This window comes from Somniosus microcephalus, chromosome 17, assembly GCF_052327205.1.
Source record: "Somniosus microcephalus isolate GS21.2 chromosome 17, FLI_Smic_1.0, whole genome shotgun sequence".
In the NCBI taxonomy this organism is placed as follows: Eukaryota; Metazoa; Chordata; class Chondrichthyes; order Squaliformes; family Somniosidae; genus Somniosus; species Somniosus microcephalus.
This window is the reverse complement of record NC_141003.1, coordinates 1,848,808-1,876,617: the sequence shown is the minus strand read 5'-3', so window position 1 is coordinate 1,876,617 and position 27,810 is coordinate 1,848,808. Positions and strand designations below refer to the sequence as shown.

The window sequence follows — 27,810 nt, the reverse complement described above, 5'->3', positions numbered from 1 at the left end:
AGGCGATCGGCTGAATCCGCGTCCACACACCGAACACGTATGCGGTTTGTCTGCGTTGCGATCCCTGCTCTCTCCTTCCATGTGCAAAGGCCGATATTCAGTCCTGATGAATCCAGCGACTGTCAGATCTTGACGTGATGTTTGGTCTGAGCTTCCCGCCTGTAACTGCTCCACTTCTGTAACCCTGTAAATTGAGATCAGAAAAGGATCAGAGGCAAACTGTTGTTTAATTTTCCCCTTTCCGAACCTAGGGGCAGTGAAGCCGATTTTCAGGCCCCAGCTGCTGCACAAGTTGGTTGAAAAGATCAGCAATAATGGCGGCTGTAATACCCACAAGGCCCTGGCTCTGCAGAAAGTGCTCTGTTGACCGAGTCCCGCGCATGTGCTCATGGCCCCCACGCTCTCCCTCCTGCTCTACAATCACCCGTCCCGATCGGTCTGCAACACGCATGCTCAGCACACAAAACCCCGCGGTTGGAACATCGGGCGTGCATGCGGAGCCACAACATCTGGTACGCGTGAGCGGCTCAGGTGGGGGCGAGTCAGTGTTTTGCCTCAGCCGCCAGGGAGGTGCGCATGCGGAGGACGACCCAACATTCTTCCCGTCAGCAATCACTCCCTCGTTTCTTTAATAAAAACAGAAAATGCTGGAAATACTCAGCAGGTCAGGCAGCATCTGTGGAGTGAGAAACAGAGAGTTAACATTTCAGGTCGGTGACCATTCATCAGAACTGCTTGCTCTTTAGTGTCAGCCAGTGGCTCAGTGGGCAGCACTCTCGCCTCGGAGTCAGAAAGTTGTGGGTTCATAGTCTCACTCCAGAGACTGGAGCACAAAAATCCAGGCTGACACTCCAGTGCAGTGCTGAGGGAGTGCGGCACTGTCGGAGGTGCGGTCTTTCGGATGAGATGTTAAATTGAGGCCCTGTTTGCTCTCTCAGGTGGATGTAAAAGATCCCATGGCATTATTTCAGGAAAGAAAGACTTGCATTTAGATAGTGCCACCAGATATCCTAAAGTGCTTTACAGCCAATGAAGTACTACAATGAAGTAGTCACTGTTGTAATGTGGGAAAGAGCAGGGGAATTATCCCCAGCGTCCGAGCCAATGTGTATCCCTCAATCAACATAAAAAATGATAGATTATCTGGTCATTATCACAGTGCTGTTTGTTGGAGCTTGCTGTGCACTAACTGACTGCTGCATTTCCTACATTACAACAGTGACTACACTTCAAAAGTACTTCATTGGCTGTAATGTACTTTGGGACGTCCGGTGGTGGTGAAAGGCGCTATATAAATGCAAGTCTTTCTTTCTTCACTGGTCTCACCAGCGACCTCTTCTGGCGGTTGGTTGATTGACAGACGAGAGCCCGCGCATGCGCACTCGGATCGGCGGTTTGGGCCGAGTCCGGCACAGCGACCCCTCCCGGTCACAAAGGGTAATGACCGCGCATGCCCAGAGGAGACCAACCCTCCTCCCCCACTCGGAGCTGCGCCTGCACACTCGGATCCTGCCGGACGGAGTCGGCGCGGGGCCATTCCGGGGAAAGGCCTTGGTGTCGGTTCCAGAGTCGCGATCGGTGACGCGAAGTGTGTTTTCTCCACTCCGATTGGGTGGAGAATGGCGCGGGGTGGATCGGGAGAGAATCGAGAGAAATAGAAAAACCTGAGTCCGCGAGGCCCCGGACCGAGCGGCGGCACTTGGACGGTGCACGTGATCTCCTCGGGGACACGTCACCCGGGCCCACGGCCTGATTGACGGCAGCTTCCGACCAATAGGGAGTGAAATAATGAGTAGATTTGCCTTTCTAAATCTAGGCTTTATTAACCTTAAAACACCAGCAGCACATCTTCACACCCAGTCCCAACCAAGGCTGTAGAGAACTGAATTTAAGATGGCCACCACAAATCACATGACATCAACTACCAATGAGTTTACAGCATATATCTCAAGGCAGGAAACAGGCAACCAATTAAAATGCTTCTTATAAAACAGAATAATCACCACAGGGAGCGAGCGGGGTGGGGCTGGAGGAGCGAGCCGGCAGAGGGTCCTCCAATCAGGGAGCCTGAGGGGCGGGACTAGCGGCACCCAGTGGGCAGGGCTGGAGGAGCGAGCGGGCTGTGGGCCCTCCAACCAATCGGAGAGCCCGAGGGGCGGGACCAGCGCCGGCTGATTGTCTGATCCGCAGGGCAGCGAGTTTCTCCAGTCCCTTGTTCAGGGTCAGGGGAGGCTGTGGGCCTTCATTCCCCGCATTGGACACAAGGCTCTTTGTTTCAGGCATAGGGTGACGTCGCACTGAATCTTTCCGCTCTCCTTTACAAAGATGGCTGCCGTTAACCTGGGCCTGTAAGGGGAAGAAATCCCCGCAACTGCAAACACGGGATCTTCAGCTTATTATGGGGGCTTGCCTCCTGCACGAGTTGTTTTTGAAGCCTCCCCACCCACCTACCGGTCCATTACTCCCTCCGTCGCGATTTTTACCCGCTGCACCATCGCGCTCCCAGCTTCAGCCCCCCTCCATCTCCAGTAACGCACTGCGCATGCTCAATATACCGGCCCCTCCCGCGCCGGGCTCTTGTAGTCTGGGTGCGGCACGTGGTCCACCGCGGGGAATGCTGGGTAAAAGACCAGATTAGTGAATGGAACATGATTTACTGTGATCAGATTGAGGACTGAACCATGTTCATTCTAGTAGTCATGGTTTGTTTCTGCTGATCTTAATAACTCCTGTATCTGCGCTGGAGATTAATATTCTGTTTAAATAGTGAATAAATAAAGCTCGAGGAACAGCACCTCATCTTTCAATTAGGCACTTTACAGCCTTCTGGACTCAACATTGAGTTCAACAATTTCAGACTTTAACCCTTACTCCCATTTTTCATGCTGTATGATTTTGCCATCCCCATTTGCTACATTTTCCAAGACTCGGTTTCACAGCCACATCTCTTTCCTCAGCACCTGTCTCCGGTTCCAACTTATTCCACGTGGATTCCAACTGAACTTCCACCCTTCGTGTTTCAGATCCACCCAGGATAACTTTCCTGCCTCTTACCTTAGTAATATCTGTTACATCTCCAGCTTTTTCCAGTTCTGATGAAGGGTCCCAGACCTGAAACGTTAACTCTGTTTCTCTCTCCACGGATCCTGCCTGGCCTGCTGAGTATTTCCAGCATTTTCTGTTGTTATTTCAGTGAATAAATAAGCTTTGTTTCAAACACAGTGTGTCAAATATTTGATTTCTCCATGATAAGAGAAGACGAATTGATGTTCTGTTCCAGACTGTTTAATTTTCGGGCCTTTTCTTACGCTAGATTATTTCCGTTCTCATCTCGTTCGCCTTCTACCACATCAAACCCCAAGCTTGCTCCATTTACATAGAAACATAGAAGATAGGAGCAGGAGTAGGCCATTCGGCCCCTCGAGCCTGCTCCGCCATTCAATGAGATCATGGCTGATCATCCAAACTCAGTACCCGGTCCCTGCCTTCTCCCCATATCCCTTGATACCTTTAGCCTTAAGAAATATATCTAACTCCTTCTTGAATATATTTAAAGCCTTGGCCTCAACCGCCTTCTGTGGTAGAGAATTCCACAGGTTCACCACTCTCTGGGTGAAGAAATTCTTCCTCATCTGTCCTAAATGGCTTACCCCCTATCCTTAGACTATGACCCCTGGTTCTGGACTCTCCGACCATCAGGAACATTCTACCTGCATCTAATTTGTCCAGACCTGTCAGAATTTTATAAGTTTCGATGAGATCCCCGCTCATTCTTCTAAACTCCAGCGAGTATAAGCCCAATCGACCCAATCTCTCCTCATACGTCATTCCTGCCATCCCAGGGATCAGCCTTGTGAATCTTTGCTGAACTCCTTCCATGGCAAGAACATCCTTCCTCAGATAAGGCGACCAAAACTGCACACAGTACTCAAGGTGTGGTCTCACCAAGGCCTTGTACAACTGCAGCAGGACATCCTTGCTCCTGTACTCAAACCCTTTTGCTATGAAGGCCAACATACCATTTGCCTTCTTCACCGCCTGCTACACCTGCATGCTTACCTTCAGCAACTGGTGCACAAGGACACCCAGGTCTCATTGCACTTCCCCTTCTCCCAATCTATTGCCATTCAGATAACAGTCTGCCTTTCTGTTTTTGACACCAAAGTGGATAACCTCGCATTTATCCACGTTATATTGCATCTGCCACGCTTCTGCCCAATCACCCAACCTCTGGGATCTCAGAAAACACCATGAATATACAACTGGTGGATTTGACTGCTGTTTTACAATCATAATTCTCCATTTGTGTGTGCCCGTGCATTATAACTATCAATCAGCAGTCTTTCCTTTCCCCACTGTGGAAATGTAAAAGCGATTGCTAATTCAGTACCAGTTTGAGTCTTTGTAAAATTCAGTACTTTGCTGTTTCACTAACGCTGCCACTAGTGTAATAAACACACAACAGCAACAGAGGGGCAAGGAGAATGTATGAGAAATGATTAGTGGTAACATAATAGGGAACACTAATGCCTTTTATAAACATATAAAGCGTGAAAGAATAGCCCAAGGAAAGGTGGGGCTGATTACTGACCAAAAAGGCAATCTTGTGGAAGCAGAGGACATGGCTGAGGTACTAAATTAACACTTTGCCTGCGTATTCACTAAAGGAGAAGATGCTGCCAATCGTACAGTAAAGGAGGAGGTGTTAGAGAAATTGGACAGGATATAAATCGATTAGGACGATGTACTAAATTGGTTGGCAGGGCTCAAAGTAGAAATGTCACCCGCTCTGCCACAATCTTCCAATCCTTAGATATGGGAAAGGTGCCAGAGGACGGGAGGGCTGCAAGCATTACTTCCCTGTTCAAAAAAGGAGAGCGCGATGAACCAAATAACTACAGGCCACTCAGCTTAACATCGGTGTTATTTCCGAAACACAATTAACCGTCACTTGGAAGAACATGGGTTTATTAGCGACAGACAAAATGGATTTTATTTAAAGGCAAATCTAACCTGGCTGACTTGAATGAGCCAATGGATGAAATAGGAGAGGGTTGATGAAGGTAGTGCAGTTGATGCTCTGTTTCTGGACTTTCAGAAGGCCTTTGATAAAGTACCTCATAATAGACTGGTGAACAAAATTGGAGCCAATGATATTAAAGGAGCAGTGGCAGCGTGGATACTAAATTGGTGAAGGGATAAACATCACATTTTCAGCTTGGCAGGCTAGTGGGGTGCCACAAGGATCAGTGCTGGGGCCTCTGCTATTTACAATCTATATTACTGACTTAGATGAAGGGACCGAGTGCAATGTATCCAAGTTTGCTGCTGATACAAAGCTAGGTGGGACAGTAAGCTATGGGGACACAGAGCCTGCAAAGGGATATGGGCAGTCTAAGTGTGACAGATGGAACATAATGTGGGGAAATGTGTGCGTATTCACTTTAGTAGGAAGAGTAGAAAAACAGAACCTTTTTTAAATGGTGAAAAATGATTAAATGTTAGTGTTCAGAGAGATTTAGGTGTTCTCGTACAGGAGACAAAGTTAGCATGCAGGTACCGCGAGCAATTGGGCAGGCAGATGGCATGTTGGCCTTTATTACAGGGGGTTGGAATACAACAGTGAGGAAGTCTTGCTACAATTGTACAGGGCTTTGGTCAGACAACACCGGAGTACCGGGCACAGTTTTGGTCTCATATCGATAAAGGATGGGATAAAGACAGTAGGGAGAAATGATCTTAGCTCCAAAAATAAAGTAAAAAAATCAGTTTGGGTGGAGCCAAGAAACAGCAAGGGGCAGAAAACATTGGTTGGAGGTGTTTATAGGCCCCCAAACTGTAGTTGTAATGTAGGGCGGCGTATAATTCAGGAAACTAGAGGTGCATGTAGCGAGGGTAATAGATTAATCATGGGGGATTTTAAGCTATGTATAGATTGGGGAAACCAAATCTGCAGTAATAGTGTGGGGACATCATCTGAGTCACTGGGACTCTCTCTGACTTTTCTCCCCAGTCTATCTCCAGGACCAGTGTGTATCTGAGTCAATGGGACTCTCTGACCTTTCTCCCCAGTCTATCTCCAGGACCAGTGTGTATCTGAGTCAATGGGTCACTCTCTGACCTTTCTCCCCAGTCTATCTCCAGGACCAGTGTGTATCTGAGTCAATGGGTCACTCTCTGACCTTTCTCCCCAGTCTATCTCCAGGACCAGTGTGTATCTGAGTCAATGGGACTCTCTCTGACCTTTCTCCCCAGTCTATCTCCAGGACCAGTGTGTATCTGAGTCAATGGGTCACTCTCTGACCTTTCTCCCCAGTCTATCTCCAGGACCAGTGTGTATCTGAGTCAATGGGACTCTCTCTGACCTTTCTCCCCAGTCTATCTCCAGGACCAGTGTGTATCTGAGTCAATGGGACTCGCTCTGACCTTTCTCCCCAGTCTACCTCCAGGACCAGTGTGTATCTGAGTCAATGGGACTCTCTGACCTTTCTCCCCAGTCCATCTCCAGGACCAGTGTGTATCTGAGTCAATGGGACTCTCTCTGACCTTTTTCCCCGGTCGATCTCTGGAAGCTCTTTGAATCGGAAGAGTTCTCTCCGGTTGGTGCTCTCACAATCCTGTGTTCGTTCACCTGCTGTCGCTCCTCAGTCTACAATCCCGGGTTACTCTGAGCTGTGAACCTTTCTCAATCACTCAGTCAATCACCGGGAGATCTAATTGTGGCAAAACAGAAAATAACAACATGAAAAGTGTGAAGTAATGTAATGTAGACCTTTCTTCAGCTTAATAAAAATAAAAGTTTGGGTCCGAGTGCTTCTGTCTGATGTTGTCCCTTTTCTCAGATCCCCGCCACGCCCGCCTGGGCTTCCAGCAAATCACCAAAGTTCTGGATAGAAATGTACAATTTCCCTGTGCTTTAGGCAAACCGAAGCTGGGGCATCTTTCCCAGGAAACACACTGTCTGATCTCACTGGGCCCATCCTCCCCGGGTTACACACTGTCTGATCTCACTGGGCCCATCCTCCCCGGGTTACACACTGTCTGATCTCACTGGGCCCATCCTCCCCGGGGTACACACTGTCTGATCTCACTGGGCCCATCCTCCACGGGTTACACACTGTCTGATCTCACTGGGCCCATCCTCCCCGGGTTACACACTGTCTGATCTCACTGGGCCCATCCTCCCCGGGTTACACACTGTCTGATCTCACTGGGCCCATCCTCCCCGGGTTACACACTGTCTGATCTCACTGGGCCCAACCTCCCCGGGTTACACACTGTCTGATCTCACTGGGCCCATCCTCCCCGGGTTACACACTGTCTGATCTCACTGGGCCCATCCTCCCCGGGTTACACACTGTCTGATCTCACTGGGCCCATCCTCCCCGGGTTACACACTGTCTGATCTCACTGGGCCCATCCTCCCCGGGTTACACACTGTCTGATCTCACTGGGCTCATCCTCCCCAGGTTACACACTGTCTGATCTCACTGGGCCCATCCTCCCCGGGTTACACACTGTCTGATCTCACTGGGCCCATCCTCCCCAGGTAACACACGGTCTGATCTCACTGGGCCCATCCTCCCCGGGTTACACTGTCTGATCTCACTGGGCCCATCCTCCCCGGGTTACACACTGTCTGATCTCACTGGGCCCATCCTCCCCGGGTTACATACTGTCTGATCTGACTGGGCCCATCCTCCCCGGGTTACACACTGTCTGACCTCACTGGGCCCATCCTCCCCGGGTTACATACTGTCTGATCTGACTGGGTCCATCCTCCCCGGGTTACACACTGTCTGATCTCACTGGGCCCCACACTCCGACCCAAGATTGCCTGAGAGAGGCCGGCGCTGCTGTAAATGGCGGAGATTCGCTGATCCACACTCACCGCACCATCCTCCGCTCCTCAGTCCCGCCTCCATTTTATCTCCTTCCTCAAACCGGAACCTCATCCGGGGACTGCGAGCAGCACCGAGCATGCGCACTGCGGCCACACAGCGTGCGCTTAAAGTCCCTCACGGAGTCCGTCTCTTCTATTGGCTGCGACTGGTAGATTGACAACTTGCACCCACCAATCGCCGCCCGCAACGCCTCGGGGCCCCGCCCACTGTGTTGAAAGGCCGCCGCCAGCGCCGGGGTCACGTGGCTCCTGATCGGCCGTTCAACCGCCGCAGCGCGCGGGTGACGTCATAGCCCAGGTCCTCCCTCCCCCGGGCGGCGGCGGCTGCTGTCCCTCCCCCGGGTGGCGGCGGCTGCGGCGGCTGCTGCTGCTGCTGCTGTCCCTCCCCCGGGCGGCGGCGGCTGCTGCTGCTGCTGTCCCTCCCCCGCTGGGCGGCGGCTGCTGTCCTTCCCCCGCTGGGCGGACTCCGCTCTAACTCTGTTCCTCTGGGCTGCGGCTTTTATAGCAGCCGCCGGCCCAGCCGAACCTTCTGATTGGCTGAAAACCCGCAAATCTCTGCCTCGGATTGGCGCGTTTTTCAATCCGCTCCAACCTCGGACAACAACGACAAAGGCGGCTTATAGAATAAGAGCTCGTCTGTGAATTAGACTCGTTATTGTTAAAGTGATGGCCCTCTGTGGGACTGAATATTAACCAGTTATTAAAATCATTGCATCTGTGGGATTGAATAATCATTTTGATTAAAATTATAGCGTCTGTGGGACTGAATAATCATTAAAATGGCATCTGTGAGACTGAATAATTAATTATTAAATTTGAATTATGGCAAATTGATCCTTTAAAATTACTGGTTCCTGAATTGACAGATTTAATTTCATTTTAGCTTTTCAGCGACCCGCTTATAAATGAGTGCTTTGTACAAAACAGGGCAGTGACAATGCATCATTTTGTTATATATTTGTTAAATTTCAATCTATTTTAAATTAACGATATACTGTATTACAAAAACACACCAGCAAAATCTGAACATACGACAAAAAAATGAAAGTGAGGGTCAAATAAAGAAAGGATGATAAAACATTTTTTAAAGAGTTTCATTCTTTATGCTGTCCATATTTCAAATGTCATTAGTCAAATGAAAATAAATAGTCCCTTCTGGATCTCGTGAGTGGCTCTGAAAAGAGCCTTTGGGTTGAGTTTTTAAGGTGGGAGGAACGAGAGGCTTTATTTGCAGCTGGTGTATTTGGTGACTGCTTTCGTCCCCTCCGAGACGGCGTGCTTGGCCAGTTCCCCCGGGCAGCAGGAGGCGGACGGCGGTCTGGATCTCCCGGGAGGAGATGGTCTGGCGTTTGGTGTAATGGATCAGGCGGGAGGCCTCGCAGGACTCTGAGTGATTGATAGGGAATAAGGCGGACGTCAACCCTTTATATCAGAGGGGAGAAGAAGCTCTCCCGGTTTACCCTTACTGAAGTGCCAAACAACGGTCTGAAGCCAAGAGGTTAAGGCTTATAACTCAAGGCTTTTATTAAGTAAGAACATAACATAATATTAACACAGGGCAACCATCATTCATCACCGACCCAGCCCTTATGAGTACAACCCAGCTCTTATAAGTAAGACTCACACCAATCCAGAGGGGCCAGGCTAGGGAAGAGCATTAGTGATTACACCTGTAAAACATTCCAGACATTAACAAGTACAACACAACAGCCAATACAAATGCCAGAACACAAATGCCAGAACACAGAGTTATTTCATCACATTCACCCCCTGCTATAGATTCAGTCTGTCAGGAGGTCTAATAGTCCTCTGGGAATGACGTAACTCTTGCTGAGGCTCCTCCCAGGGTACTAACTCCGGTTCATTCAAAGTCCCAGAATGATCAGTGTTTTCCACACTGAGAGTTTGTGTCTCTAAAGGTCCAATACCATGATAAAAAACTCTACTCTCAGAGTCAAACTCTTTTTGAGCTCCAGCAGGTGCAAGATCTTTAATAGAGACCGTATCCTCTCGCCCATCCAGATATTGAATGTACGCATACTGGAGATTAGCATGGAGGAGTTGTACTTCCTCCACCAGTGGATCAGCCTTGTGGCCTCTCACATGTCTGCGCAACAGCACAGGGCCCGTGGTCATCAACCATGTGGGTAACGATACTCCATTGGTAGCTTTTCTTGGAAAGCTAAACATCCTTTCATGAGGGGTGGCATTCGTCGCTGTACACAAAAGAGACCTTATGGAATGCAGCACGTCTGGCAGGACATCCTGCCAGCGAGAGGTCGGCAGGCCTCGCGACTTCAGAGACAGTACGATAGCCTTCCACACTGTCGCATTTTCTTTCTCGACCTGCCCATTACCACGAGGGTTATAGCTGGTAGTTCTACTCGTTGCAATCCCTTTCGATAGCAAAAACTGTCGCAATTCTTCGCTCATAAAGGCAGAACCCCTATCACTATGTATATAGTTAGGCATGCCAAACAAAGAAAACAGTTGGCAGAGGCATTTAATTACAACAGCACTGGTCACATCCGGACAGGGGATAACAAAAGGGAACCGAGAGTACTCGTCTATAATATTAAGAAAATAGACATTACGGTCGCTCGATGGAAGGGGACCTTTAAAATCGAGACTCAAACGCTCAAATGGTCGAGTTGCTTTAATAAGATGAGCTGGCTCGGACGGCTTATAGAAGCGGGGTTTGCATTCAGCACAAACACGACAGGTTCTGGTCATTGTCCGGACCTCCTCAATAGAGTAGTGTAGATTGTGAGACTTAATGAAGTGGTTCATTCTGGTAACCCCAGGGTGGCAGAGTGCGTCGTGGAGACTTTGAAGCTTATCTATACCCAGACTAGCACATACTCCTCGTGACAAAGCATCCGATGGCTCATTGAATACTCCAGGCCTGTACTGAATATCATAGTCATATGTTGACAGTTCTATTCGCCATCTTAAAATCTTATCATTTTTGATCTTGCCTCTCTGCTTAGTATTGAACATAAAGGCCACAGATCGCTGGTCAGTAATGAGCGTAAAACGTCGGCCAGCGAGATAATGCCTCCAATACCTGACTGCTGCAATAATTGCCTGTGCCTCCTTTTCCACTGAAGAATGTCGAACTTCTGGTCCTTGCAATGTACGAGAGAAGAAAGCTACTGGTCTACCAGCTTGGTTAAGAGTTGCTGCCAACGCAAAATCAGATGCATCACTTTCCACTTGAAAAGGGATCTTCTCATCCACGGCACATACCACTGCCTTCTCAATGTCCCATTTGATATTAAAAAAAGCCTCCTGAGCTTCCACCGACAGTGGTAAAGACGTCGACTTAATAAGAGGTCGGACTTTATCTGAGTAGTTAGCCACCCACTGGGCATAGTACGAGAAGAATCCCAGACACCTTCTTAAAGCTTTTACAGTGCGAGGTAAAGGTAATTCCTTAAGTGGGCATTGTGGCGTACCGATCACAGAAAGGACACAATCCGCTTTTCGGTCCGTAGACTATAAATCAGGCGTCATGCCTTTAAGAAGGATCACACCTTTAAGAAACTCAATCTGCAACATAGTTAAGCCCAGAGCGGGGGAGGAGCAGTCGAAGCTGTGGACTGATGAAAGGCAGTCGGACTTGGTGTAGTCTCTGACGCCATTTTTGTGTTCAACATGCAGTCTCAACAATTAAACCTTTCTGTTGAACCTCTCCGAGTTCAGTATTTTTTGCTAGGAGTACGTAGACTCCTACATTGGTGACCCCGACGCTCAGGACGACTCCTAAGCGTAACCATGGCTGACACAAACGCAGTTTCTGTGAAGCTGCCGGAGTCCTGGGAGAACCTAGCCACCGCCTGGTTCCTTCAAGCCGAATTGCTATTCCGACTCCGCGGCATCACCGCCGACGCAACGATGTACAACTACCTCCTCACCTCCCTGGGCAGCTCCACAATCACGAAAGTCTGGACAACACTACAAAACCCTTCGGAGGAAGGCAAGTGCGCACATCTCAAGGCCGCGCTCCTTAAAAAATTCGCAGCCTCCCAATTTATGCACAACTGCCACCTCCTCGACCTCCCGGGCCTCGGTGACTCCACGCCATCAGACTTGCTCTCACACATGCTTGCTCTGACTGATGAGAAACCGCCCGGCTCCCTCTTCCGCACGCTCTTTATCCGCCAACTACCTCCCAGCATCCGCCTGGCGATCGTGGCGTCCAGCCTCACGGACCTCGAGGCCCTGGCCGACGAAGCCGATAAGCTCCTGTCCGCCGGCTCCAACCACGCCGTCACCCCCGACCTGGCCTCCGCAGCGTCGGCGCGCGCTCCACCCTCTATCGCGCGGCCACGAGGCCCCCACGTCACCCAAGCCCTCCGACCCAGGGCTACTGCTACTTCCATACCCGGTTCGGCGCACGGGCACGCCGCTGCAGCCATCCCTGCACGTTTCCAACCGCCCCCACACCTGCCTACACGATGGCCGTGGGGCAAGCAGGCGCGCTGCTGTACGTTACGGACAGCGCCTCCGGATGCCGTTTCCTATGCGACACGGGCGCACAGTGCAGCATCATCCCCGCGTCCGCCCTCAAGATCCAGCGAGGTGGCCGCGGCCCTGCGCTGGCTGCCGCCAACGGCACCGACATCCGGACGTACGGCACCCGCACCGTCACCATCAACCTCGCAGGCCGCCGCTACCACTGGGAGTTTATCACCGCCAAGGTGCTCTCCCCGCTCCTCGGTGCGGATTTCCTGTGCGCCCACGGCCTGTTGGTCGACATGCCTCGGCGCCGCTTCGTGGACATGAACACCATGTCACCTATCCCGGGCGCTATGGCCCCCTCCCAACCCGCCGAAATGGCGTAGCAGTGCCGCGCCCGCTCAACGGACGACTACTCAGCACTCCTGGCTGAGTTCCCAGCCCTCACCAACCCGACCTTCTCCGCCAAAGTTGCTAAGCACGGGGTAGAACACTTCATCCCCACCACAGGCCCACCGGTGTATGCCCACGCCCGCAGGCTGGACCTGGCCAGGCTGGAGATCGCGCGGGCCGAGTTCGCCACAATGGAACAGCTCGGCATCATCCACCGCTCCAACAGCCCCTGGGCCTCCCCACTCCACATCGTCACCAAACCCGATGGGGGATGGCGCCCCTGCGGGGACTACCGGCGCCTAAACGATGCCACCATGCCGGATCGGTACCCCATACCGCACATTCAAGACTACTTGGCTAGACTGGCTGGCCGCTCAGTTTCTCCAAAGTCGACCTGGTGCGCGGTTACCATCAGGTGCAAGTCCACCCCACGGACGTTCCCAAGACGGCCATAATCACCCCTGTTGGGCTATTAGAGTTCCTCCGAATGCCCTTCGGCCTCAAAAACGCGGCCCAGGCCTTCCAGCGGCTCATGGACTCGGTCCTCCGGGACCTGAAGTTCCTCTTTGTCTACCTGGATGACATCCTGGTAGCTAGTTCCTCCAAGCAGGAACACATCGAGCACCTCCGCACCCTGTTCCAGCGGTCAGTGAGCACGGGCTCATCATCAGCCCAGCCAAGTGCCAATTCGGCCTCAGCAGGATCGAATTCCTCGGCCAACACGTCACGCAGGATGGAGCCATTCCCCTGCCCGCCAAGGTGCAAGCCATCCAGCAGTTCCCCCAGCCTACCACCATCAAAGGCCTCCAGGAGTTCTTGGGGATGATCAACTTTTACAACCGCTTCATTCCCGGAGCGGCCTCCCTCATGCGGCCCCTATACGAAGCCCTCCGGGGTAAGAAAGACAGAATGGCGATCGAGTGGTCGGCGGACATGTTGACCGCTTTCGACTCGACCAAAAAGGCGCTCGCCGATGCCACCATGCTCGCTCACCCACAGCCCAACACCAGGGTGGCCCTCACCACGGACGCCTCCGACCACGCGGTCGGCGCCATGTACGAACAGTGGGTCGATGGGGCCTGGCAACCGCTGGCCTTTTTCAGCCGCCAACTGCGCCCCCCTGAGGCCAAATACAGCGCCTTTGACCGCGAGCTCCTCGCACTGTACCTGGCAGTCCGTCATTTTAGATTTCTTCTGGAGGGCCGCCCCTTCACCGCGTTTGTTGACCACAAACCCCTGACATTCGCGATGGCAAAATCTGCGGACCCGTGGTCAGCCAGGCAACAACGCCAGCTCGCCGCGGTGTCCGAATTCACCACGGACATCCGGCACGTCTCCGGTCGAGACAACATGGTGGCCGACTGCCTATCCCACCCCGCCATCCACGGCGCCCACCTGGCAGTGGACTATGCTCAACTGGCAGCGGAGCAACGCACCGACCCCGATCTGCTCTCCGCGCCCACAACCCTCCCAGGGCTGCGACTGACCGACGTCGCCTGCGGCCCGTCCGCCATCACAGTCAAATGCGACACCTCCTTGGCGCAACCCCACCCCGTAGTCCCGGCGTCCTGGCGAAAACGGGTGTTCGACATCGTCCACGGCCTCTCACACCCCGGCACCCACATGTCCATTAGACTGGTGGCCAACCGATTTGTCTGGCGCGGCCTGCGCAAAGATGTGCGTGTCTGGTCCAGACCCTGCATAGCTTGCCAGCGTGCCAAAATCCACCAGCACGTCAAAGCCCCACTCGAGGACTTCACCGTGCCAGAAAGAAGGTTTGACCACGTCCACATCGAATTCATCGGCCCCCTGCCGCCATCACAAGGTCACACGCACCTGCTGACAATCGTGGACCATACCACCCGCTGGCCCGAGGCCATTCCACTGATGTCCACCACCACCGCCGACATCGTGAGGGCGTTCATCGGTACCTGGATCGCTCGGTTCGGCGTCCCCTCCGACATGACGTCGGATAGAGGCCCGCAGTTCACCTCTGATCTGTGGGCCGCCATCGCCCGAAACCTCGGGGTGGCCGTTCACTGCACCACGGCTTACCACCCCCAAGCCAACGGACTGTGCGAGCGATTCCACAGGTCCATGAAGGCATCCCTCCGCGCCAGCCTCGAGGAGGAGGCTTGGATCGACCGCCTCCTGTGGGTGCTACTTGGCCTACGCTCCGCGGTCAAGGAAGACCTGCAAGTCTCGGTGGCGGAACTCGTGTACGGCCAGCCGCTGCGCGTACCCGGAGAGTTCCTGCCCACCGCCACGACCCCCTGGTCGGCTGACCAGCAACGCCGCGCTTTCGCCAACCGAGCACAACAGTTCGCTCCGGTACCCACCGGCCGGCACGGCGAACCAGCAACCCACGTACCACCTAGCCTGCACATGGCCAAATTTTTTTTCATGCGCCATGATGCCCACCGAGGACCTCTATGGCCCCCATACGACAGACCCTACAAGGTACTCCAGACGGGGAACAAGTTCTTCCTCCTCGAAGTGGGCGGCAGAACTGACAAGGTGTCGGTCGACCGGCTCAAGCTGGCGCACCTAGAGCCCGACGAACCCGTTCAAGTGGGCCAACCCCCACCGTGGGGCAGACCGCCTGACGCGTCCGACCGCCCCGCTCCCGACACCAACCGCCAAGAGCCATTCCGGCCGTGCCATCAAGCCACCACGCCGGTTCGTACACTCCCTACTAGCGGATTCTGGGGGGAGCTGTGTGGCGTACCGATCACAGAAAGGACAGAATCCGCTTTTCGGTCCGTAGACTATAAATCAGGCGTCATGCCTTTAAGAAGGATCACACCTTTAAGAAACTCGATCTGCAACATAGTTAAGCCCAGAGCGGGGGAGGAGCAGTCGAAGCTGTGGACTGATGAAAGGCAGTCGGATTTGGTGTAGTCTCTGACGCCATTTTTGTGTTCAACATGCAGTCTCAACAATTAAACCTTTTCTGTTGAACCTCTCCGAGTTCAGTACTTTTTGCTAGGAGTACGTAGACTCCTACAGCGTAATCTTTCAGGATCCGGCCCAATTACCCCATTCTGCACAACGCAACCAAGAATACACAAATGTGTAGTATTGAAGGTACACTTGTTTTCGTTGTAGGTCAGGTTTAACCTCTTTGCAGTCTCTAGGAACTTCATGAGATTTTGATCATGCTCCCATTGGTCGCGCCCACAGATAGTAACATTGTCCAGGTACGGGAATGTTGCTTCCAATGCGTATTCATCCACCATACGATCCATCTCCCGTTCGTCACTCCAAAGGGCACCCTAAGGAATTGGTACAGGTGCCCATTAGCTTCGAAGGCCGTATAAGGTCGGTCTTCTATTTTAATGGGGAGTTGATGGTAGGCAGACTTTAAATCAATGGTGGAGAACACGCGGTACTGAGCTATCTGGTTCACCATCTCAGAAATACAAGGCAAAGGATAGGCGTCTAATTGGGTATACAAGTTTATAGTCCGGCTATAATCGACCACAAGTCTTTTCTTTTCATTAGTTTTAACCACCACCACCTGGGCACACCATGGGCTATTACTGTGTTCGATGATTCCCTCCCGTTGAAGCCTTTCCACTTCCTCTTTTATAAATTTTTTATCTTCTGAACTATACCGTCGACTCTTAGTCGCTATAGGTCTACAATTAGGAGCAAGGTTCATGAACAAAGAAGGCGGACTTATTTTTAAAGTAGAAAGGCCGCAGACTGTGAGCGGAGGCTGGGATCCACCATACTTAAGGGTGATGCTCTCATGCTGACACTGGAAGTCCAAGCCTAAAATTAAGTTCACACACAACTGAGGTAATATGAGGAGTTTAACGTCCTTATACTCCGTATCCTTATTGGTCAATGTGACTTTACAATATCCAGTTACCTCCGAAGTAAGGGACTTAGACGCCATCACGATTTCACTTCGAGTAGGATACACCTTCAATGAACAGGAGTTAACAAGGTTGGGGTGTATAAAACTTTCAGTACTGCCACAGTCTATCAAACACCCAGTAGGACGACCATTAATCTTGATGTCCATCATAGATTTCGACAAGGAACTCGGTATGGGCTGGTCAACCGTAACCGAGGCAACAGCAGAGAAAACATCGGGTACAGGATTACCCTTACACACTTTACTAAAATGTCCCCGTTTCTTACATTTAAAACAGGTAGCCTCTCTGGCTGGGCATCGTTGCCTGGGATGTTTAGACTGGCCACAAAAATAACACTTAGACCCATGGGGTACAGCCGCAACGATAGGATTAAGTGGAGGCTCCTTTGGTGTTATGGATGCCTCCATACTCGGAGCACACGAGGCTGAAAGAGACGCATGGGCTGATGCATACACTTCTAAATTCTTCTGGGCTACCTCTAATGATCGAGCAGTAGCGACGACCGTTTTTAAAACTAACGAGTCATTCTCGAGAAGTCTCTGTCTAATATAATTAGATTGGAGACCAGATATGAAAGAATCGCGGATGGCTTCTTCCTGATACACTATGGCAGAGACAGCCTTGTAGTTGCAATCCTTAGCCAAAGCCTTAAGGTCCTGCAGGAAATCGTCCAGAGATTCCTCGGGTAATTGCCTGCGAGTAGACAAAAGATACCTGGTGTATACTTTGTTGACCGACTTAAGGTACTGGGCTTTAAGGGCTGCCAGGGCCTCTTCATAAGAGGGGCACTCTTTTGGTTGAACCAAACATAAACAAATAGACTGTAACTAATAAAACTTTAAATAAACCTTAACAAATCAAATTAAAATTTGGTTGTCCAAATCAATTTTGCACTCCAGTCCCCGCAGCGCCCACCGGTCGCGGAAATACTCGAGCGTGCCGGCGGACACCGCGTGCTCCATCTCCAGGGCCACCCGGGCGCGAACATGGCCGCGGAAGAGAGGCAGGCAATCTGGCTGGACGACCCCCTCGACCGCCCGCTGCCTGGACCAATTGATGGCTTTTTTAGCCAGGCCCAGGAGCAGACCCACGAGGAGGTCCTCCAACCTGCCCGCTCCCCTCTGCACCAGGTGACCGTAGATCAAGAGCGTGGGACTGAAGTGCAACCAAAAATCGAGGAGCAGCCAAGTAATGGAAGAGGGGCTGCAACCTCTCACACTCCGTATATATATGAAAAACGGACTCCTCCAGGCCGCAGAAAAGACAGGCGGCCTGGGAGTCCGTGAACCTATTAAAAAATATATTGCACGGAACTGGTCCGTGCAACACCCTCCAGGCCAAGTCCCCAATAGAACAAGGGAGGACTCCCGCATAGAGAGCCCTCCATTGGGGACCTCCGCCTCCGCCGGAAGGCAAGACAGCACGCCAAGGCGTGTCCGGACGGCAGGCGAAGATGGCAAAGTGGAGAGTGTGCAGGAGCAGCCCGTACAGGAAACACCTCCGTGTGGAATGAAAAGGCACGGAGGGTATTTCCTCGAGACGGCTCAAGTTGTGAGGCGCCGGTTCCCGAGGGGAGTTTCGGGGCCGGGCGCCGATGAGGAATTCCGTCCGAACGGGGGAAAGCTCGGACGGGATTGCCCCACGTGCTTGAGCCGCCGGGGCGCAGTGTCGCTTTCATCGACTCGACGGCTTTGACCGCGAGCTGGATGTTGGCCCAAGACATGCGCCGCGCCAACTCCTCCGGCGCCATCCAGCCCGCTCCTCCACCATCGAGCAGGTCCCCGACTCTGGTCACCTTGCCAGGCACAGCCCTGCCCTCCGCCAGCCGCCTGAACCCGCAGTCGTGGAGGTGCGGATTCCTGAGCAGCAGCTCCCGAAGGACAGCCGCCATTCCTGATGGGGGAGAGCTCCGCCTGGAAGCGACGTATTTCCAAACCCATAGCAGTTCCTGGTAAAAGACAGGCAGCTCCTGCAGGCTGGCACGCGTGCCGCCCACTTTCACAAACAGGAGCTGCATGTCGTAATTGAGGCCGTGCAGCTGGTGGAAAAAATACGTCGCCAGCGCACACCATCTCGGAGGATTCTCGACGTACAGGTATCTCTGCAGCGTCTGAAGATGGAAAGTCGCAGCCTGGGTGCGAAGGCACACCAGCGCCTGACCGCCCTCCCTAAGCGGGAGACTCAGAACAGCGGCAGAGACCTAGTGCTTCCTTTTGTCCCAGAAGAAGTCGATGAGTTTCTTCTGCATCTTGGCGACAAACGCAGGGGGAGGGATCAAAGTGACCAACCGGTACCACAACATGGCGGCCACCAGCTGGTTTATGACCAGCGCTCGACCCCTGTAGGACAACACTCGGAGTAGTCCTGTCCAGTGTCCTAAGCGAGTGGTGACTTTGGCCTCCAACTCTTGCCAGTTCGCCGGCCAGGCGTCCTCGGCAGGGCTAAGGTTCGGATCAGCCACAATCCTATTGAATGGCGGAGCAGGCCCAAGGGGCCGTATGGTCTACTTCTGCTCCTACTTCTTATGTTCTTATGTTCTTTTTCTCTTCACATATCTATAAAAGCTTTTACAGTCAGTTTTTATGTTCCCTGCAAGCTTACTCTCATACTCTATTTTCCCCTTCTTAATTAATCCCTTTGTACTCCTTTGTTGAATCCTAAACTGCTCCCAATCCTCAGGTTTACTGCTTTTTCTGGCCAATTTATATGCTATCCCTAATTTCCCTTGTTAGCCACGGTTGAGTCACCTTTTTTGATTTATTTTTATGCCAAACTGGGATGAACAAATTCTGTAGTTCATCCATGCGGTCTTTGAATGTTTGCCATTGCCTATCCACCGTCAACCCTTTGAGTGACATTCCCCAATCAATGCTACCCAACTCGTTCCTCAGACCATCGTAGTTTCCTTTATTTAAATTTAGGACCCTAGTCTCTGAGTCAACAATTTCATTCTCCATCTTAATGAAGAATTCGATCATATTATGATCACTCCGACCCAAGGGGCCTCGTACAACAAGATTGCTAATTAATCCTTTCTCGTTACATAATACCCAGTCTATGATGGCCTGATCTCTGGTTGGTTCCTCGACATATTGGTCCAGGAAACCATCCCGTTAACATAAGAACATAAGAACATAAGAAATAGGAGCAGGAGTAGGCCATACGGCCCCTCGGGCCTGCTCCGTCATTCAATAGGATCATGGCTGATCTGAATCTAGACTCACGTCCACTTCCCTGCCCTCTCCCCGTAACCCCTAATTCCCTTATCTGCTAGGAAAATGTCTATCTCCATTTTAAATGTATTTAATGTTGCAGCTTCCACAGCTCTCTGGGGTAGCAAATTCCATAGATTTACTACCCTCTGAGTGAAGAAGTTTCTCCTCATCTCAGTTTTGAAAGGGCAGCCCCTTATTCTAAGATTATGCCCCTTAGTTCTAGTCTCACCCATCAGTGGAAACATCCTCACCGTATCCACCCAATCAAGCCCCCTCACAATCTTATATGTTTCGATAAGATCGCCTCTCATTCTTCTGAACTCCAATGAGTAGAGTCCCAACCTACTCAACCGTTCCTCATACGTCAACCCCCTCATCTCTGGAATCAACCGAGTGAACCTTCTCTGAACCGCCTCGAGAGCAAGTATATCTTTTCTTAAATATGGAAACCAAAACTGCATGCAGTATTCCAGGTGTGGCCTCACCAATACCCTGTATAACTGCAGCAAGACTTCCCTGCTTTCATACTCCATCCCCCTTGCAATAAAAGCCAAGATTCCATTGGCCTTCCTGATCACCTGCTGCACCTGCATACTAACCTTCTGTGTTTCATGCACCAGGACCCCCAGATCCCTTTGTACTGTAACACTTTGCAGTTTCTCTCCATTTAGATAATAACTTGCTCTTTGATTTTTCCTGCCAAAGTGCATAACCTCACACTTTCCAACATTATATTGCATCTGCCAAATTTCTGCCCACTCACTTAGCCTGTCTATGTCCTTTTGTAGGTTTTTTATGTTCTCCTCACTCACTGCTTTCCCTCCCATCTTTGTATCGTCGGCAAACTTGGATATGTTGCACTCGGTCCCTTCCTCCAAATCGTTAATATAGATTGTAAAGAGTTGGGGTCCCAGCACTGACCCCTGCGGAACACCACTAATTACTGATTGCCAGCCCGAGAACGAACCATTTATCCCAACTCTCTGTTTTCTGTTAGATAGCCAATCTTCCACCCATGCCAGCATATTACCCCCAATCCTATAATTTTTTTATCTTGATCAGTAATCTTTTGTGTGGCAACTTGTCAAATGCCTTTTGGAAGTCCAAATGCACTACATCCACTGGTTCCCCTTTATCCACCCTGTATGTTACATCCTCAAAGAATTCGAGCAAATTTGTCAAACATGACTTCCCCTTCGTAAAACCATGCTGACTCTGTCCTATTAAATTATGTTTATCCAAATGCTCTGTTACTGTTTCCTTAATAATGGACTCCAACATTTTGCCAACCACAGATGTTAGGCTAACTGGTCTATAGTTTCCAGCTTTTTGTCTACTTCCATTCTTAAGTAAGGGTGTTACATTAGCAGTTTTCCAATCTGCCGGGACCTTTCCTGAGTCCAGGGAGTTCTGGAAAATGATCACCAATGCATCCACAATCCCTACCGCCACTTATCTCAAGACCCTAGGATGTAGGCCATCAGGTCCGGGGGATTTATCCGCCTTAAGTCCCATTATTTTACTGAGTACCATCTCCTTAGCGATTTTAATCGTGTTTAGCTCCTCCGCCCCCCCCATTGCCCCCTGTTTGTCCAGTGTTGGGATATTTTTAGTGTCCTCTACTGTAAAGACTGATACAAAATATTTGTTCAGCATCTTTGCAATCTCCATGTTCCCCACCACTAGTTTCCCGGTCCCATCCTCTAAGGGACCAATGTTCACTTTAGCCACCCTTTTTCTTTTTATATAGCTGTAGAAACTCTTGCTATCTGTTTTTATATTTTTTGCTAGTTTACTTTCATAATCTATCTTCCCTTTCTTAATTAATCTTTTAGTTATTGTTTGCTGGCTTTTAAATGCTTCCCAATCTTCTATCCTCCCACTAGATTTGGCTAATTTATATGCCCTTGTTTTCAGTCGAATACTATCCTTTATTACTTTACTAAGCCACGGATGGCTGTCTTTTCTGTTACTCCACTTTTTCCTCAGTGGAATATATTTATCTTGAAAGATGTGAAATATCTCCTTGAATGTAGACCACTGCTCTTGTACCGTCTTACACTTTAATCTGTTTTCCCAGTCCACTTTAGTCAATTCTACTCTCATACCTTCATAGTCTCCTTTATTTAAGCTTAGTACGCTGGTTTGAGATCCAACTCTCTCACCCTCAAACTGAATTTGGAATTCAACCATATTATGGTCACTCAGTCCAAGGGGATCCTTTACTAGGACATTTTTTATTAATCCTGTCTCATTACACAGGACCAGATCTAAGATTGCCTGCCCCCTGGTTGGTTCAGTTACATACTGCTCAAGGAACCCATCTCTAATACACTCTATGAACTCTTCCTCAATGCTGCCATGCCCAATTTGATTTGTCCAGTCAATATGAAAGTTAAAATCCCCCATGATTATAGCTGTTCCCTTATTACAAGCCCCAACTATTTCCTGATTTATACTCCGACCAACAGAGTTGCAACTGTTAGGAGGCCTATAGACTACGCCCACTAGTGACTTTTTCCCCTTATTATTCCTTATCTCCACCCAAACTGTTTCACTATCCTGATCCTTTGACCCAATATCATTTCTGACTATTGCAGTGATTCCATCCTTGATTAACATAGCAACCCCACCTCCCTTTCCTTCCTGTCTGTCCTTCCTAATTGTCAAATACCCTTGTATGTTTAGTTCCCAGTCATGATTATCTTGCAGCCATGTTTCCGTAATGGCCACCAGATCATACCCATGTGTAGTTATTTGCACCGTCAACTCGTCAATTTTGTTACGAATGCTGCGTGCATTCAGATAAAGAACTTTCAAATATGTTTTCTGACAATTTATTCCTGCTTTTACCCCTTTTACTACTTTACCTTTATCATTATACATTCTGTCCCTACCTGACACGCTCTGGTTTTTAATTCCCCCACTGGGTTGACCATTTAGGACTGAGATGAGGAGAAATTTCTTCACTCAGAGGGTTGTGAATCTTTGCAATTCTCTGCCCCAGAGGGCTGTGGAGGCTCAGTCATTGGGTATAATCAAGGCTGAGATCGATAGATTTTGGGACTCATGGGGAATCGAGGGATATGGGGATCGGGCGGGAAGGTGGAGATGAGGTAGAAGATCAGCCATGATCTTATTGAATGGCGGAGCAGGCTCGAAGGGCCGAATGGCCTGCTCCTGCTCCTATTTCTTATGTTCTTAAGAAAGCTGTTTGCTATAGCCGGCTGCGCCACGACAAATACACAGAGGATTTCAGTTATGTGGAGAGACTGGAGAAGCTGGGATTGTTCTCCTTGGAGCAGAGAAGGTGCAGCGGAGATTCAATAGAGGTGTTCAAAACATGAAGGGTTTTGATAGAGTAAATAGGAGCATGGGAACAGGAGGAGGCCATTCAGCCCCTCCAGCCTGTTCCGCCATTCAATGAGATCATGGCCGATCTGTGTCTTAACTCCACCCACCTGCCTTGGCTCTATATCCCTTTGCTCCCTTGTCTTGCAAAAATCTATCGCTCTGGGATTTAAAATGATTAATTGAGCTGGCATCGACTGCTTTCTGTGGGAGAGGGTTCCACACTTCTACCACCCTTTGTGTGAAGAAGTGTTTCCCAACTTCTCTCCTGAATGACCTGGCTCTGATTTTAAGGTGATGTCCCCTTGTCCTCGACTTCCCCACCGGCAGAAAAAGTTTCTCTCTATCTACTCTACCAATTCCTTTCAAAATCCTAAAATCCTCAATCACTCCTTAACCTTCTAGATTCCAGGGAATACAAGCCTAGTTTATGTAATCTCTCCCTCATAATCTAACCCTTGGAGCCCAGGTAACATTCTGGTGGATCTGTGCTGCACTCCTTCCAAGGCCAGTATATCCTTTCTGAGGTGCGGTGCCCAGAACTGTACACAGTGCTCCAGGGAGTTCCTGGGAGTTAATGTGCGTAGGTCCCTGAAGGTGGCAGGACATATTGAGAGAGTGGTTAACAAAGTATGTGGGAACTTGGGCTTCATAAATAGAGGTATTGAGTACAAAAGTAGCGAAGTTATGCTGAACCTTTATAAAGCGCTGGTTAGGCCACAACTGGAGTATTGCGTCCAGTTCTGGTCACCACACTTTAGGAAGGATGTGAAGGCCCTTGAGAGGGTGCAGAGGAGATTTACCAGAATGGTTCCGGGGATGGGGGATCTTAGCTACAAGGACAGGTTGGAGAAGCTGGATTTGTTTTCATTAGAGCAAAGGAGGTTGAGGGGTGATTTGATAGAGGTGTACAAGATTATGACGGGTTTGGATAGGCTAGACGGGGAAAGGCTGTTCCCACTAGTTGATGGTACAAGGACTAGGGGACACAGAATTAATGTTTTGGGCAAGAGATACAGGGGGGATGTGAGGAAAAACTTTTTTACGCAGCCAGTGGTGATGACCTGGATCTCACTGCCGATGGAAGTGGTGGAAGCGGAGACACTCAATGTTTTCAAGGGGAGACTGGATAGGCACTTGAGGGAAATAAACTTGCGGGGCTACGGGGATAGAGCGGGGGAATGGGACTGACTGGATTGCTCTACAGAGAGCCGGCACGGACTGGATGGGCCGAATGGCCTCCTTCTGTGCCGTTATGACTCTCTGGGGTCTAACCAGGGCTTTGTATAGCTGTAGCTTATAAGGAGAAACTGGTTCCAGTGGCAGGAGGGTCGGTAACCAGAAGACACAGATTTAAGGTCATTGACAAAAGAACCAGAGGCAAGGTGAGGAGAATTTTATTGACGCAGCGAGTTGTTGTGATCTGGAATGCGCTGCCTGAAAGGGCGGTGGAAGCAGAGTCAATAATAACGTTCACTGGGGAATTGGATAAACACTTGAAGGGGAAAAATTTGCAGGGCTCTGGGGACAGAGCAGGGGAGTGGGACTAAATGGAGAGCTCTTTCAAAGAGCCGGCACAGGCACGATGGGCTGAATGGCCTCCTTCTGTGCTGTATGATTCTAGGAGCCACTCCTAGAGTGGAGTGGTGCCCGCAGGGATCGCTTGGCAGGAAATTGGGAGGAGGTGGTGCACACGCAGACAGCACCTGATTTCGAGACACTGTCCTTTTAAAATTGGCCCTCCACAGGCAAGGAGTGACTCGGTCCCTTTAATGAAAATCACTTTGAAAAGAAGAGTCCCTGTCCCTTTAAGAGCCCTCCTCCCACCATTCCCACCTTTTTCATAAAGTCTTTGAAATTAATAATAAAAGTTCATGCAGAAAAAATGTGAGTGTGTGTCTGACTATATTTTAGTGAGTATCTGTGTCTGTGTGTCTGTCTGACTGTATGTGTGTGTGTCTGTGTAGAATAGCATCATAGAATGATACAGTACAGAAGGAGGCCATTCGGCCCATCGTGCCTGTGCCGGCTCTTTGAAAGAGCGATCCAATTAATCCCACTCCCTCTGCTCTTTCCCCAAAGCCCTGTAAATGTTTTCCCTTCAAGTATTTACCTCAATCTCTTTTGAATTATAATATTGAATCTGCTTCCACCGCCCTTTCAGGCAGCGCATTCCAGATCACAACAACTTGGTGTAAAAATCTGTTTCCTCATGGCACCTCTGGCCTTTTGCCAATCGCCTTAAATCTGGTTTCTGTCCCTTCAGCCATTGGAAACAGTTTCTCCTTATTTACTCTCAAAATCCATCCTGATTTTGAACAACTCTATCAAATCTCCTCTTAATCTTCTCTGCTCTAAGGAGAACAACCCCAGCTTCACCCGTCTCTTCACGTAACTCAAGTCCCTCATCCCTGGTCCCATTCTCGTCAATTTCTTCTCCACCCTCTCCAAGGCCTTGACATCCTTCCTAAAGTGTGGTGCCCAGCGGAAGCCTAGCCAGTGTTTTATAAAGGCTTAGCATAACTTCCTTGCTTTTGTACTCTATTCCTCTATTAATAAAGTCAAGGATCCTGTTTGCTTTATTAACAGCCTTTTCAACTTGTCCTGCCACCTTCTAAGATTTGTGTACATACCCCCCGAGGCCTCTCTGTTCCTGCACCCTCTTTAAAAGCAGTGGTCTGAATCAATGTTCACGTTAAGTTGTGCGGCCACGCAGCGGTCTGGAGGTCCCGCGCAGCCGGCTCACCGCCCTATAAATGGAATAAACGCGCATGCGCGGAAATTTGAATGGGCCATTCAGCCCGTTAAAAGGGACACGCACCTCAAAAAAAGAGGGAACATTGATCCTAATACCGACCCCTGGGGAACATCACTGTTTACCTCCCTCCAGTCTGAAAAGAAACCGTTCACCACTACTCTCTGCTTTCTGTCCCTTGGCAGAAAATTGGGAGGGGGAGAGAGCAAACAGCACCTGATTTCTCACCAAGCACTCACGGGAGCAGGGGATTTGCCCTACTTTAAATGTCAGTCTCTTAAATATATATTATAAAAAGGGAGACGCTGTCCCTTTAAAATCGGTCATCCACGGGGACGCGGTCCCTTTAATGAAAACTCATAGAAAAAGAGAGCGCCTGTCCCTTTAAGAGAACCCCCACCACTCCCATATTCTCTTAAAGTGCTTGAAATTAATAATTATAAACGCAGAAAATTAATATTAAAAAAATTAATTCAGGGAGAAAAAATATTTTTCTCACATTTGCTCCACAGGGTTTCTCGTTTCTGTTTCATCAATTTAAAAACAAACTGCTTTTTTTATGATCAGCCATGATCACATTGAATGGCGGAGCAGGCTCGAGAGGCCGAATGGCCGACTCCTGCTCCTATCTTCTATGTTTCTCTGTTTAAAACAAGTATCTTCTGTAAAATAAAATTAGTTTGAGCTGTAAAATGGGAAAGGAACATTAAAAATAAACTTTTCAGGGCTCACAGATCCTGACCAGGCCCCTTTACAAAATGGCGGCGGGCCGATCCCAGGCCCCGCCTCCTCCTTCGCCGCGATTGGTTGGAGGACCAAAGCCCCTCGGTCGGTCCTCCAGGCTCCGCCTCCCCTCGCTCATTGGGGGAGAGCTCAGTGTCAGTCGGTGCACGCCGGCGACGTCGTGACGTTGCAGGGTGGGCGGTTGGAGCAGGCGGGAAATTAAATTCATTTAAATTAAATCTCCCGTCAGCCTCCTCTGTCCCACTCAGCCGGCACTAGTCCCGCCCCTCGGGCTCTCCGATTGGTTGGAGGACCCGCCGCCGGCTCGCTCCTCCAGCCCCGCCCACTGGGTGCCGCTAATCCCGCCCCTCGGGCTCCCCGATTGGTTGGAGGACCCGCCGCCGGCTCGCACCTCCAGCCCCGCCCACTGGGTGCCATTAGTCCCGCCCCTCGGGCTCCCCGATTGGTTGGAGGGCACGCCGCCGGCTCACTCCTCCAGCCCCGCCCACTGGGTGCCGCTAGTCCCGCCCCTCGGGCTCCCCGATTGGTTGGAGGACCCTCCGCCGGCTCGCTCCTCCAGCCCCGCCCACTGGGTGCCGCTAGTCCCGCCCCTCGGGCTCCCCGATTGGTCGGAGGACCCGCCGCCGGCTCGCTCCTCCAGTCCCGCCCCGGTCGCTCCCTATGGAAGCTGCCGTCAATCAGGCCGCGGGCCCGGGTGACGTGTCGCCGAGGAGATCACGTGCACCGTCCAAGTTCCGCCGCTCGGTCCGCGGCCTCGCGGACTCTGAGGTTTTTCTATTTCTCTCGATTCTCTCCCGATCCACCCCGCGCCATTCTCCACCCAATCGGAGCGGAGAAAACTCACTTCGCGTCACGATCGCGACTCTGGAACCGACACCAAGGCCTTTCCCCGGAATGGCCCCGCGCCGACTCCGTCCGGCAGGATCCGAGTGCGCAGGCGCAGCTCCGAGTTGGGAAGGGGGGCTGGTCTCCTCTGGGCATGCGCGGTCATTACCCTTGGTGACCGGGAGGGGTCGCTGTGCCGGACTCGGCCCAAACCGCCGCTCCGAGTGCGCATGAACGGGCTCTCGTCTGTCAATCAACCAACCGCCAGAAGAGGTC

General features: G+C 50.7%; 1 long non-coding RNA gene across 1 annotated transcript; it reads right to left on the bottom strand.

The window, feature by feature from the left end:
* On the bottom strand, nucleotides 1-27,644 carry LOC147105440 (uncharacterized). The gene is made up of 3 exons (XR_015081644.1): nucleotides 27,554-27,644; nucleotides 6,547-6,713; nucleotides 1-184 (listed from the first exon to the last, which is right to left on the bottom strand). It is a non-coding gene; the product is annotated as an uncharacterized LOC147105440 (long non-coding RNA).
* Between the last annotated feature and the right edge of the window lie 166 nt (nucleotides 27,645-27,810).